General features: G+C 37.2%; 1 long non-coding RNA gene across 1 annotated transcript; it reads left to right on the top strand.

Moving 5' to 3' along the window:
* The first annotated feature begins 10896 nt into the window (after nt 1-10896).
* On the top strand, nt 10897-12040 carry LOC134675141 (uncharacterized). Its single transcript, XR_010099701.1, has 2 exons — nt 10897-11096; nt 11230-12040. It is a non-coding gene; the product is annotated as an uncharacterized LOC134675141 (long non-coding RNA).
* The last annotated feature ends 3958 nt before the right edge of the window (nt 12041-15998 follow it).

The following is a 15998-nucleotide window of genomic DNA, read 5'->3' as shown; positions in this document are numbered from 1 at the left end:
ACTGTTTACAGGTAGAGTGAAGGTGACAATAAAAAAAGTAAGTTAAGATTTTAATTTAAATATTGTAATTTTAGATACATATAAGTTCATATAATTCTTACAAATAGCAATCTAATCCAGTTTATTAATTCATCAAATACAAATCAAAGTCAATCTTAAAATCTACTTAAATAATTTACATGCAATTTCCTAACTTAAATAGCAATTAAAATTATTGTATTATGTGTAAAGTTATAGGTGATACAGCCCAGGTAAGAAAACAAATCATAATATTTGATTTAGGTACCTATTTCAAAACAATCAGACAGATTTATATAGGTAATTATATATATCATCATTTATTTATTTAATTTTCTCTTGCTTTTGTAAGAATTTGATATGTTTTCGGAAAGAACTAAGTACGTATTTCTAAAATTTAATGCACATATATATTTTAAAATCAAATTACTATAAAGAAAAATACCTACTGTATGTAATTGCATAAATTCTATGGTAATTTAAATTGTATATTTTGTTATTTGCTCGTAATGCATGTTAATTATAAGATTTGTGTAAAAATGTCCTATAATATTTATTTATTATTTATTTATTTATTATTTATTTATTATTTATTTATTATTTATTTATTATTTATTTATTATTTATTTATTATTTATTTATTATTTATTTATTATTTATTTATTATTTATTTATTATTTATTTATTATTTATTTATTATTTATTTATTATTTATTTATTATTTATTTATTATTTATTTATTATTTATTTATTATTTATTTATTATTTATTTATTATTTATTTATTATTTATTTATTATTTATTTATTATTTATTTATTATTTATTTATTATTTATTTATTATTTATTTATTATTTATTTATTATTTATTTATTATTAATTTATTATTTATTATTTATTATTAATTTATTATTTATTTGTATCTCCTTCGATATCACGGGCCTATAATCCCGGTTTTTCGATAGGCTTGCGTGGGGACACAGATCCAACACGTAGAGGCCCCTTGGAGAGCTTTAATGTCATGTAGAACGCCTGCTGGAACCCGTTCACAGGTGCAACAATAGACACCCATGAACCGGTCTCAGCAGGCATTGGGACTATTGTAGCAAAAGTGAATAGTATACCGGTCTATGGATTGAAGTTTGGGTGGACTATGAGACTGGGCTATTGTAAAGAGTTCGGACACCTGCCATAACAATGCTAACACACGTTATCGAGGCAGGTGGTGACTTGCCGCTGACTAGATGGGCCCCTGAAACTGCCGACGTGAAGACGACCAGGGGCAACATTTATTTATTTATTTATTATTCATTTATTATTTATTATTTATTTTTTATTTTTCTCCATTTTGGAATTCACGGGCCTACAAATCCCGGTCTTTTGATAGGCTTGCGTGGGGATATAGATCCAACACGTAGAGGCCCCTTGGAGAGCTTTAATGTCATGTAGAACGCCTGCTGGAACCCGTTCACAGGCGCAACAATAAACACCCATGAACCGGTCGCAGCAGGCATTGGGACTATTGTAGAAAAAGTGAATAGTATACCGGTCTATGGATTGAAGTTTGGATGGACAATGAGACTGGGCTATTGTAGAGAAGTCCGGACACCTGCCATAACAATGCTAAAACCTGTTATCGAGGCAGGTGGTGACTTGCCGCTGACTAGATGGGCCCCTGAAACTGCCGTCGCGAAGACGACCAGGAGCAACATCGGTGTGAGCGGCTCAGGGGTGTCGAGAGGTGTGCGCCGCTTTCTACCCAGTGGCTGTTACCAGCCACTGTGCCAACTCGCGTCTTATGCATCTTTCACTTCCACCCCTGGAGCATATAGCTCTAACGACTCCTCTCTGGACGGCCAATTAAGGCAAGCCAGAGCTGAGAGTCCTGCGGGTCCCCTTGGGGTCCACTCCGACCGACGAAGACACGCCGGAGACGGAGACCCTGACCGACTCTCGGGAGCACTCGGGTCCGTGGGTCGTTAGTGTTAGAGCCGGTGTAGCTTTATTTGACGTTCATAAGCGCATTGTAACATGCCTACTTGAATAATAAACTATCTTTATGTTATTGAATAGAAACACATTCATTAAATTAAAAATAATGATTTAATATCAATTAAATTAAGAAAATATACTGCTTCGTTTGTTTTACAGGGAAAGTGAATCATCTTGTTCAAGCCTTAGAAAATATAGTTTAAATAAATGTGATGTAATGCATCTAAAAATAAATAATAATATTAAATAAATCTTTGTGTACAATTACAATGAATTACTATCCAACATATATTCCAACCATCCTATTTCCACAAAATGGGCATGCTAATTATTAAACTTAATTTTTACTCGACAGACACGTATTTATTTTTATTTTTTTATTTTAGAAGATACCTGAATGAATACAAAATAGAACTTTTAATATTGATAAAACGTGTTTAATTCGTAAATACATCCAGGAATACGCGATATTTAAAGTAAAGCTAACCGGTTTACTGATACTCACGGTGTATCTTAAACTTATGCAAAATACACAAGCAAACTGAAATAAACCTACAAAAATCTACTCGTCGGATTATCTTACAGTGTTTACCAGCGCACAAACCTCAAAGTGGGGAAAATAGAGAGAAAATGTAAAATTTCCGCATCTAGTTAATGTTTGTAATGCACATAAGTACCGCATTCGGAAATGAAAATTCAATGACAATGTAACGCCAATCAGATATCAGCACGGACAAGAAATTTTATTTTTATTAGGTGCAGTCAAAAGCGTTAAAATTCTAAAATGACAAATAACTACCACCCTACGAGTAGAAGCAACTATTAAGCAAAATACTTGGTAAATATTGCAATAGCGTAAGTATTGCTAAAGTGGTTCTGGTTATAATAATCTGATATTTTCCTTGCCATGCAACTTATTATTTCATAATGATCTTGTCAATAATAATTATAAAATCTTAATTTTCTTAGGTATAAAAGAACAGTATACGGAATAGTACAGAAACCAAATTCCTTGCCTATATATATACCTACTCGAATATAATTCTGTGTGGCCCAAAGTATGCACTGACAAATAAAATTTACTGTGCATATTATTAATAATTTTAACAAACTTGTGTGTTTGTGGCAAAGTTTAAGTTAAGTCAAGCTAAAACTCAAAAGCAAGTTTTACTAATCACATCCCGTCACATACCATCGGATGTCGTCAGTGTTGCGTGTAGGCAAAGTTACAACCCTAGCGTTCAAGTTAATAATTAAGATCAAGTGCGGGTAGTTCGCAAAACCCGCGCAGCAAGACGTTGATACAATTCCTCGCCAGTCTGCCTGTGACCACGAACGTAACGTCACGTCCGAAACGTCAGTCCATAAATAAACGTAAGATGAAACAGGAGCTGAGTTTTAAATATTTTAGGTACCCGTCTCGCCAACGGAAGCGGCTCCTAAAACTAGTGCGATAAGGACAAGGCGAAAAATCCTGCGTAAAAATCTCAAAAATCGAGGTTTCGTACTCGACTGTTTCCTCCTCCAAAACTTAACCAATCCTAACCAAACTTGGAATTCTAAATGATTATGAAATTATCTGTGTCGGACCGTTTTGCTTTTTTTGGCTAATTGATATCAGTTTTGAATACTACGCCTCTCATTGCGGCATAGTCAATTAGGCCATTTTGGCCATATTTGAAGGGCTATAGCGCCTTAAAAAACAAAAATATCAAAAAAAGCAAAACGGTCCTACACAGATATTTACATATTTGATCTGTGTTGAAAAAATCTTTGCTCTAGCATCAAAACCCACGGAGGAAACAGTCGAGTACGTTTGTATGGAGAAATGACCACTCCCTGTTGGCTCTTATAAAAGTATGAGTGAAAATAGTGTTACTTTAAATCAATATTTAGTTTTATCAAGTTTGAGAATAAAGTAACGGCGCAGCGGTGAACATCAACACCAATTTTTCTGACATTTCCTCGAGGAAGCCTCTTTGAACTGTACTGTGGTTCGCGAATTTTGTGGGTTGGAAACTAAAATATGAATTTATTTTGTGGGGAATATATTTTCGTGGAAATTAGATATTATAGCTTATTTAGCTTTTAAAATGTAAAATGTCCGTTTGGGTTTATACCCGACTTCAATTAAATTAAGGCCGAGTTTCATCACGCAGGATTCTTGTCTGACTTGAGCAAAATAATAACTGAAAACATTATAAATCAAATCCGAAGCGCTGGTGGCCTAGCGGTAAGAACGTGCGACTTTCAATCCGGAGGTCGCGGGTTCAAACCCCGACTCGTACCAATGAGTTTTTCGGAACTTATGTACTGAAACAACTATTATTTTGGGGTATTAATATGGAATATTTTCTTAATTAATTAAGGAAACTAGACAATATATGATTAAAACATTTATTTAAATAATTTCAAAATTAACCCGGAGAGCCTTAAGGGCCTTAATGACAGGAACTTAAGGTAAACTAGCTCTTATCTAAATTACATGAGCATCAGACTCTTATTTAAGTGTTGAGGGAACAGTTATGGGTATAGCGAACTCTTTTTAAAAATGTTTTGGTAGAAGCAGCCTACTGACGGACAAATTAAAAGGTACTAAGGGTATGAGGGCGCCAGAACCAGCATCTCTGGTTCAGTAATAAATATTAAATAAAGGGTCGATCTAACCTCCAAAACTTCGAAAGACCGTAAACAATACAACCGCCACGTTGGCCAGGAACCTCTGCGTGGAAGTATGGAAATGCCAGGCACAGCTCCTTGCCACTGGTAGCTCGGCTTGCAGAAGCTGGCATTTTGAGGCCACCCCGTAAACTCGTAATAAAGACGGTAAATCTTGAAACCCCGGGGCAGACAATAAGCGGGCGTAGGAAAGGACTTGCATAATTTCAATGCACCCGGGGCTTCAATTTCCAGGACGATTCACATCCAACGAGGATTAGGCGGCTTAAACCGCGATATAGGTAGAAGCCATCAGACAGCACCAGGCCGCTGGGCAAAGGAAACGAACCACCTTGCTACGATCTCTTCCAAATCCAAAAAGAACGGCTCTACGTGGCGAGCCATCGGTGACAGATCAAACGACGGGGTTACCAGAGTCCGAACGGGGCTCGGCCGAACACCACATGACTTGACAAAAAAAAAAAACGCTTTCTTTCCTATTTAGTTTGCTTAGAATAATATTGAATACAACGCGCCGACGAATAAAAAAAATATTTGAAGACAATTTTAATTTACAACGACCTGCGATTAAAAAAACCAAAATTGTAGGAAGGCACCGAAATTATTTTTAATCTAGCAACCCGGACCATGTTGTTATCGACTGAGCTCGCTAGATGGCGTTAAGGGTATCAAACGAATATGGGTCAGGGTCACATACTGTTCAATATTGAAAAAAAATGAAGAATTAAAATTTTGTTGTTACAGTGCTCCCCTTCCCGAAGAAAATTTTGACTACGGCAAAATTTTGAGCTGGTCCCCAGCTCGCAAAACCACCCGCGGAAAGTACCTAGACAATTACCTACCGCTAAAAAAAACTAACTAACAAAAAAAAATCGAACCCACGCACTAAACAAGACTTACTTTATAAAGACTTGACGTACGCAAGTAAAGCTCTAAGCTACATTATCACGAAACGTCGCATCGCGTATATTCCTTGGTGGCATAACGAACGGCCCAGGCCGCGGGTTATGCGTCCAAGAGATACAGCGGAAGACGGCATATAGCCAAGTGAAATTTACTAACTAAGATCGGTGACTGCTACTACAACTAATACAACTAATTCAAATATACCTAGCGATGTGACGAGTCCACTATTTTTCGATTCGAATCATTCGGATCGATTCGGCCACTGATCCGAGTTGAAATTCGAACTGACTCGACTCGACGGTTTGCGTGGTTCGCGACCAGGTCACGGGCCGCGGAGCCGCAAACGAGTCAAGCGGCAGTTGTTGTAAACAGAACCTTCAAGGCACCGAATTAAGGTTTATTTTTCAATGGCCATACTAGCAGTGAACTCGACTCGGGATGGCGAATCAAGCGGCAGTTGTTGTAAAAAGAACCTTCGGGCTATGGAATTAAGGTTTATTTTTGAATGGTCATAGTACCCGTCAACTCGGATTGAAACAGCGAATCAAGCGGCAGTTGTTGTGAAAAGAACCTTCGGGCTATCGAATTAAGGTTTATTTTGAATGGCCTTAGCGTAGCCTTGACTCGGCTCGGAGAGTTGGTGAATTGGCGATTCATTTGCCGAGTTAGCGGATCCGATACCAAGTTACCAGTCAGTTTAGTGGCCGAGTTGATTCGGATTGCCAATAGTCTTGATTCGAATCAACTCATCTGTAGGTTGATTCGGATTATTCGAATCAGATAACTCGACTCGCCCATCGCTAAATATACCTAGCGCGCATATCAGGCCGTGACTGTCAGACGTCACAGGTCTGAACGCGGAAATGAGACAATAACACAACACAATGATACATTGACCAGCTGTGTCTAAACGACAGGCAGACGGTAACGTTCGAAACAACACGAGACACACAAGGAAGTCGACTGTACAGGCTCCATTTCAGGCAATGCAAGTCTGTCAGTCTGACAAAAAAAATCCGATGTTTGCGGACAACGCTTTAAGGCGTGTGCCACATAACAACCCCCTAACATCAACATTAACGTTCACGCATATGATTTAAGTCATACCGCAAAGCGTTAACAAGGTAGAAGGCACTGCTATTAAGAGCTTGACGGTTTAAAGTCCGCCAAAACCCGACCAGCCAGTGCCGTTTGGAATGCTGGTTTAAAACGCCAGCACCCCGGTAAACACGCGAAGAGTCTTTAAATCGTCCTCTTCGCCCCCCAACAACAAACAAACCACGTGCCTGAGTTACGTTTGCTCAGACACGATCGAAAGAAAGTAAGTAATACATAAACAAAACTCCTGCACGCAACACAAAAAAAACTCCTACCGAACATCAACAAAAAAAAAACGCGCAATCACCGATAATTAACTAATAAGTAAATATTTACTCCATCTAAAGTAACAACAATAAGGAAAAACTCGGTTTAAGTCGAGATAATAGATAAGGAAAAGTAGGTAATAAACATAACTCCCGTACGAAACAATTGTTAAAACTACTACAATAAGATTCGACCTTAAAGGTAAACCGCTATTTGAATAACGGTAAGTTATTTAAAAAAAAAAACGTAAGTCAACAACAATAATTGTGACTGACTGTACCCAACCACGTCAAGAAACTATTTAATATTAATTTTATTTATTTTAAACTTCAACTTTTAACTTCAACTCCAAACATCCTGTAATAAATTTAATAATTGAAAACACCTGCTGACTGTACTTCACTATAACTTCCAAATTTGCTCCCTCAAACTTTTTACAACTCCACATTTATAATTAATAAAATTTCGTTACATTTTAAACAGGTGTACCGTCAACTACAGCCTGGCAAAAAAGAGTAGAAATTAATAGGGGCGCCACTGTCGCTTACATGGCAACACAAATAGTACGACCTAGAGATATTGATACTTGGGCCATGGACAGATTTAATGTTCTCGTTTGTATCGACTCTTCCCAAAAGTTATGACTATTGGTTATTCGAATGCCAAATTTGCACACACCCCATATTTGACAACGTCGGAACTGATTTTGGATAATATAGGTAAGTCAAGAAAGTGGACTCCACTCTCATCAGCAGGTAGGTACTGGAAATACAAATTTTGAGTTTTTGTAATGTTCGTTTTTATTCCTCCTCCTTAGTCGTACACTCTTGTCAGAGTGGTCGTGGTTATGGGTTGTCCTTTTCTATGTTTATTGTGGCTGTTGCGATACTCCTCCATCTCTCTCTGTTTGTGGCACTCCGAGCAGCCTCAGTCAGGGAACATTTCGTCGTGGACTTTATGAGATCCGTCCACCTTGTAGGAGATCGGCCACGAGAACGTTGACCTTCCACTCTACCCTGCACTACCAACCGCTCTATCGACTTTTCGTTGCGGATGATATGTCCAAACATTTTCAGTATTCGCACTTGCACAATCGACGAAAGTCTTTGCTTAACATTTAACTCTTTTAGGATGGAGAGATTAGTACGGCGAGCCGTCCATTTTATTCTCAGCAACCGTCTCCAGCACCACATTTCAAGTGCGTCAATCTTCTTGCGATCTTTTTCACGGATTGTCCATGTTTCAGCTCCATACAAGAAAATTGGAAATACTAAACACCTCATGAGTCGAACCTTTGTGTTTTTGGTTATTCGGCGATCTTTCCATATTTTCGTGAGCTTCTCCACAGCTGATCGTGTTACAGCACAACGTCTTTTAATTTCTTGTTCACAATTTCCAGTATTTGTGATAGTGGATCCCAGGTAAACGTAACTCGTTTTTATTAGCATTAGAAATAAGGTAAACAATATTGATGCGTCTTTTAATTGAAAAACACATTTTAAAATAAGTAACCACAAATTATATCTAACAGTTATCAATCTAATATGATCATTTACGTAGGTCACTCAATAAATTTTGACATAAAAAAAGCTATTGAAGATATTAGTATTATTTATTTTACATTTTTTCAAAATACTCTCCATTACTCTCTATACAAAGTTCCATTCGTCTGAACCAACTTTGGAAGCACTTTTGCCAGTCTTCATCAGATAGGTCCGAAATTGCTTCTTTATATGCAGCCACGGCTTCCTCAGCACTTGCCTTCCCTGTTATTTTTTCTTTCACCACCGGATACAGAAAGAAATCGCAGGGAGCTAAGTCAGGACTGTAGGGTGGATGTGGTAAGATTTCTATCCCAGCTTTCTCAATGAACGCCTTTGTTCTGAGGGACGTATGTGAAGAGGCGTTATCGTGATGCAGCAAGATTGAACCGAAGAGCATGAAGTACTATTCTCAGGTGTTCCCGGCTACCATCAAAGCCCAGGTCTTCTTTCACTATCGGAAGCAGACTTCTTAGAGTTGGCACCTGTGTAATTGAAAAAGGTAAATTTTATTATATTATACTACATTGAATGCTATAATAGTGTAGATACATATTAATTAAGGTTGTAAGGTTTTTTCACATACCTGTTTTTTCACCGTGTAAAAAAATTGAACCTTTTGCCTAATGGCACACAGGTCGAAATTGTCCAGTTCCTTTTTTGGACGCCCCTTCCGGCGTTTTCCAGGCGTTGCAAACACAGCATTGTTAAGAGCCCTTATTCCTTAGAGCGTTCACCGATTTTGCGAAATAACACTCGATAGATGGCGTTAGCGCTCGGTACGCGAGCGCCGGCAAAGCTATGCACGTTTCAACGCAGACGAGAATAATTTTGATACTTTTCAATTTAATTTGCAAGTAAATTTATTTTAACGTTATATTGGCACTCTTTATTTTATTTTATAAGCATGGTAGTAGTCAATAGAGTGTATGTGTTGAGATAATATATAACCAACGACGAGTAAATAAAAAGCGGCCAAGTGCGAGTCGGACTCGCCCATGAAGGGTTCCGTAACAGCCAGTAACTTAATAAAATAGCGGTTTACGATTTATGACGTATTAAAAAAAAACTATATACTAGATCTCGTTCAAACCAATTTTCGGTGGAAGTTTGCATGGTAATGTACATCATATATTTTTTTAGCTTTATCATTCTATTATTTTAGAAGTTACTGGAGGGGGGGGGGACACATTTTACCACTCTGGAAGTGTCTCTCGCGCAAACTATTCAGTATAGAAAAAAATGATATTAAAAACCTCAATATCATTTTTGAAGACCTATCCATAGATACCCCACACGTATGGGTTTGATAAAAAATTTTTTTTTAGTTTCAGTTCTAAGTATGAACCCCCAGAAATTATAGATTTTTTCTATTTTTGGGTAAAAATCTTAATGCGGTTTACAGAATACATCTACTTACCAAGTTTCAACAGTATAGTTCCTATAGTTTCGGAAAAAAGTGGCTGTGACATACACGGACAGACAGACGGACAGACATGACGAATCCATAAGGGTTCCGTTTTTTGCCATTTGGCTACGGAAGCCTAAAAATGATTGTTTACCTATGTCATGGAATTATTGTGACAAATTCATCCATGAAGTCAAGTAAGTTCACCAAGGAAGTTGAATAATTAAATGTTTTAAAGAAATGATTATATTAAATAATAGTATATCAGGTATACCTGTATGCATATACAGGGTACCCAAAAATAAGTGCATTTCCGTTGCCAGGGAGGTTTAGGGATTATACTGAGCAACTTTTATTATGGGACCAACACCGAAATCGCAAAAAAAAAATTGACTGTTTCATAGATTTTGGCTAGTCCATTTTCTATGGGAGGGTACATTTTTTTTAGGAACCATTTTCTTGCCAGCAACGGAAAAGCACTTAATTTTTGGCCACCCTGTATAATAACAATAAATTCGAGAGTACTAACAATGAAACAACTACTGAACTCTCTGAAGTTGATTTTATGTCTAAAACAGAAGTAAGTATCTCCGTTTTTATTTAGAACGAAGTTGAGTTATAGGTTTACTTGATCCTTATAGGTGGGAAGCAAATGAAGGTTTATTTGTAAGTATATAAAATAAAATAATATTAATAATGTATCAACCGCATCTAGATCGATAGTGCTCGTCAAGGCAAATCTATTGAGCCCAAACACGATGGAGTTATGATGAGTAGATTAGGAGTTCTGGTGACCAACTCCTGACTCCATCATGAGAACCTGGACTTCATCTAGATCGATGGTGCTTGTCGGGGCATATCTATTGATCCCAAACACGATGGAGTTATGATGAGTAGATTAGGACTTCTGGCGACCAACTCCTGACTCCATCTCATTAATGGAGTCAGGAATTGGTCACCAGAAGGGTCTCGTGACTCTAGCCCTCATCTAGATAGATGGTGCTCGTCAGGGCAAATCTAATGAGCCCAAGCACAATGGATGATAATGAGTAGATTAGGATTTCTGGTGACCAACTCCTGACTCCATCATGAGAACCTGGACTTCATCTAGATCGATGGTGCTCGTCGGGGCAAATCTATTGAGCCCAAACACGATGGACTTATTATGAGTAGATTAGGACTTCTGGTGTCCATCTCATGATGGAGTCAGGAGTTGGTCACCAGAAGGGTCTCATGACCCTGGACCTCATCTAGAGAAATGATGCTCGTCAGGGCAAATCTAATGAACCCAAACACGATAGAGTGATTATGAGTAGATTAGGAGTTCTGGTGACCAACTCCTGATTCCATCATGAGAACCTGGACCTCATCTAGATTCGTGGTGTTCGTCAAGGCAAATCTATGGAGCCCAAACACGATGGAGTTATGATGAGTAGATTAGGAGTTCGGTGACCAATTCCTGACTCCATCATGAGAACCTGGACATCATCCAGGTCGTCCGGGTATAATAAAAATGCAAACCCTAACCAGAATTCAAGTAACACTGAAAATCTATCACATAAGCGAGAGTCGGTTGTTAAAATTAAATATGGTGTAAAAAATGTACTCTCTTGGATCAAGATTTTCTAATCATAGTATACAACACTTCTCGGAACTTGTTTGTTTGTTTACGAAGCAACGTGCGCCTGACGATCGAGCACAGGTCCGTCCCCTAAGCGCGCTCGGCGGAGAATGAGCGCGCGGCGTCTCTGCAGCGTGATTTATAGGTCTTTTAAAAAAATATAGGTTTACGGCAAGATAGGTCCTACAGTTATGATTTTTTTTAAATGAGTTAACATAAAGTTACAGTTTGATAAAATATTTTTTTTGTGGCAAAATATAAGTCCAATTTGCGATAAAAAAATGTAATGTAACCCTGTTTTCACCAAAAAAAATAAGAAAACTCGGAAGGTATTTTATCATTTTTTTTGAATGAAAGTTCGATTTTTAAGCATGTCAGCCCCTCGTACAAGATATGGTGAGTTGGATTGTAATCATTCATGTACCAAATGATTCTTGTTTACTGCAAAATTGAGAACCGAAACGACCCTTCTCACTGCAAATTTTTAAAAAGACTCCTAAGAAAACTCATTTATTTTAGGTTCAAAAAGAGAAAATGAAAATTTGAACGTTTTCAGCCCCTAGTTTAAGAAATGATTATTTAAATACGATATCAGTTTTTGAACAAATACTAATAGTTACGTCGTAATCTTGAATGAAAAAGGAAGCATTTTGCAAAATACGCTCGTTTGTAGGAGTAAGGACTCTTAAGGTCATCTTCTAATACAATTCTCCTTACAGTAGTTTATCTGATTGAATAAACAGATTTACCTGATTGAATAAATATAAAGAAGAGTTAATTATAATTTCTAGTTAATACAGTTATAATAGTCACATGTTTAATATAATTTACAAAACATTTACATTATAAAGATATATATCGCAAATCGCAAGTACCAAGTTGGTTGGTTGGTTAACATATTACACATAACCTTAAAAACATAACCTTTGGGATTGATTGAATTTTCAAGAAAACAGTTATTAAAAGCTTGAAAAACACGGGGATTTTGTAAATTACGCCAGAGTTCACCATTTTTAGTATTCTAAAATCATTACAAACCTGTCATCTCAGCCGTTCTTTGGTAAACATTGTCCAGTTCCGACAACAAGGTTTTGGCTTCAAATTCTGCCAGACACCGCCTGTAAACGTTATAAATAACCTGGCGGGTGCCACTTCGGATCGTCCTGTTCATCATTTGCCACAATAACAACAGTTTACTGACGATAAATTTAAACAATACAATAAATACGAAAATAAACTAACACTGTTGACAACATAGATACTAACAACTGACATATTAAACAGTGTTGTAAGAGCAAAAAAAAATTAGTTCCATATCTACTCTTTTTTGCCAAGCTGTAAGTACAAATACAGTAACCTCCCACCGAGGAAGAATAAAAAACTTAAATTGAAAGAACACAAGTCTTACAGCTTGGTACAGAACTGTCCACTAACATTACACCTTTGTATTTTTTTTTAATTAAAGTAAAAGTTAACTTACGTTTAACATTCCACACACTATTCCACTAGTTGCAATTTAATTAATAATCTTTACACAGTACTAAACAGTACAACGCAAGTAATAGATAAATATAACTCCACACTCATGTAGGTACATGACCTAACCTATAAAAGTATGCTCACATGTGGTAACAGTATTAACTTACACAGTTATGTAATATAGTTAAATTTTAAATTAAAAAAAGGTAATAATCGGTTATCCTGAACACAATACAAGAATACAAGCAGCACCGTTTCTACCAAAAATAAAACTCCCTTTAGCTAACACACTGTGACCAAAGAGGTTCGCTAACATTGCCCCACGTGGGCTGCCGCTGAAACAACTATTATTTTGGGGTATTAATATGGAATATTTTCTTAATTAATTAAGGAAACTAGACAATATGATTAAAACATTTATTTAAATAATTTCAAAATTAACCCGGAGAGCCTTAAGGGCCTTAATGACAGGAACTTAAGGTAAACTAGCTCTTATCTAAATTACATGAGCATCAGACTCTTATTTAAGTGTTGAGGGAACAGTTATGGGTATAGCGAACTCTTTTTAAAAATGTTTTGGTAGAAGCAGCCTACTGACGGACAAATTAAAAGGTACTAAGGGTATGAGGGCGCCAGAACCAGCATCTCTGGTTCAGTAATAAATATTAAATAAAGGGTCGATCTAACCTCCAAAACTTCGAAAGACCGTAAACAATACAACCGCCACGTTGGCCAGGAACCTCTGCGTGGAAGTATGGAAATGCCAGGCACAGCTCCTTGCCACTGGTAGCTCGGCTTGCAGAAGCTGGCATTTTGAGGCCACCCCGTAAACTCGTAATAAAGACGGTAAATCTTGAAACCCCGGGGCAGACAATAAGCGGGCGTAGGAAAGGACTTGCATAATTTCAATGCACCCGGGGCTTCAATTTCCAGGACGATTCACATCCAACGAGGATTAGGCGGCTTAAACCGCGATATAGGTAGAAGCCATCAGACAGCACCAGGCCGCTGGGCAAAGGAAACGAACCACCTTGCTACGATCTCTTCCAAATCCAAAAAGAACGGCTCTACGTGGCGAGCCATCGGTGACAGATCAAACGACGGGGTTACCAGAGTCCGAACGGGGCTCGGCCGAACACCACATGACTTGACAAAAAAAAAAAACGCTTTCTTTCCTATTTAGTTTGCTTAGAATAATATTGAATACAACGCGCCGACGAATAAAAAAAATATTTGAAGACAATTTTAATTTACAACGACCTGCGATTAAAAAAACCAAAAATGTAGGAAGGCACCGAAATTATTTTTAATCTAGCAACCCGGACCATGTTGTTATCGACTGAGCTCGCTAGATGGCGTTAAGGGTATCAAACGAATATGGGTCAGGGTCACATACTGTTCAATATTGAAAAAAATGAAGAATTAAAATTTTGTTGTTACAGTACGAAATATCATTTGATATTTACCAGTCGCTTTTCGGTGAAGGAAAACATCGTGAGGAAACCGGACTAATCCCAATAAGGCCTAGTTTACCCTCTGGGTTGGAAGGTCAGATGGCAGTCGCTTTCGTAAAAACTAGTGCCTACGCCAATTCTCGGGATTAGTTGTCCAGCGGACCCCAGGCTCCCATGAGCCGTGGCAAAAATGCCGGGATAACGCGCGGAAAATGAAATGATTATAAATGAAATCCAACGTTGTTGATTATTTATCATTCAAAATCATCATTAAAAAGTAAATTCCACCTGCTAATAATGACGAAACATTTCAAAATTTGCATCCATTTAAAAGTAATTTGAAAATGGATAGGATAGGCTAGCAGAATGAAAATTTATCTTCATTTTTTCAAAAATAAAGAGAGTCTTTACTTGCTGGACTGCTGGTGTAGCGAAAAGTATTTACAGCCAAGAAAATAAAAACAGTGTCAATTTTCGGTATCTCAAACGGGAATGTTGCGAAGGCTGCTATTGCGATGAAGTTGTTATAATGATCCGAGACCGTCGACAATCTTGTTATGCGAGATGATGTGGGGTAAGCGTGCCTCTTGCTGGCCGGATATTTTGTTTTAGAACTAGTTTTTTGGGTCAAACAGACAGAAAAAGAACTTTTATGGACAACACATTAAAAGCTAACGACCCTGTCTCGTACTAAAATGTTTTATATAAACAATTTATGCAAAAAAGGGTCCAAATTCTTGTAATTTTATTAGCGATGTTATAGGAAAGATGCTAATGAGTTAAGCATAAAACTAAATATGTGCACAATATTTCTGCTGAAATTTACGGTTTTTGATTTAACAAATATCTATTAAAGTCATTAAGTATCGCATGCGCACCAAATAGCGTAATAAGATAGAAACCTTTAAAAATTCATAAAGGAATCTTAGCTCACTCCATACATACGTATATGGAGTGACCACTTTTACCTTGCTAATTTTCTATGACAAATTCCAAAATTAGAATCGGCCTCCAGTGTCAACAACCGTCCATTTACCCCACGTAGCAGATTGCACAATCTTTCTGTTTATTTGATTCTGCCGTTCGGCGAGATGCGCATGTTTTCCTCATAGTTACTGGGAAGATTATCATTGCGGAAGACCCTTATTTCCTTCCGGAACATAATGTTGAATTCTCATAATGTTGAATTCTCGAAATGTTGGATTCTCATAATGTTGAATCTCAAAATGTTGAATTCTCAAAATGTTGAATTCTCAAAATGTTGAATTCTCAAAATGTTGGATTCCCAAAATGTTGATTCTCAAAATGTTGGATTCCGGGAATTTTTAAACAGTTTTAACCTTTTGACCGCCATCGTCTTATATGAGACAAAGTGACAAGGTAAATGACACCTTCATATATTATGAGTATGACAGAGTTCAAACTTGAAAGTTAATTTTTTGACGTACGGCGGTAGTGGCGGTTTAGTTCGTCGTCTATGACAATTTTGTGTCTTGTTTTTACAAGCTTTTATTTAGTTTTTCAGACCGTTGTCTG

Source organism: Cydia fagiglandana, chromosome 21, assembly GCF_963556715.1.
Source record: "Cydia fagiglandana chromosome 21, ilCydFagi1.1, whole genome shotgun sequence".
Classification (NCBI taxonomy): domain Eukaryota; kingdom Metazoa; phylum Arthropoda; class Insecta; order Lepidoptera; family Tortricidae; genus Cydia; species Cydia fagiglandana.
Note: the sequence above shows the minus strand (reverse complement) of the source record. Positions and strands in the feature narration are given on the sequence as shown.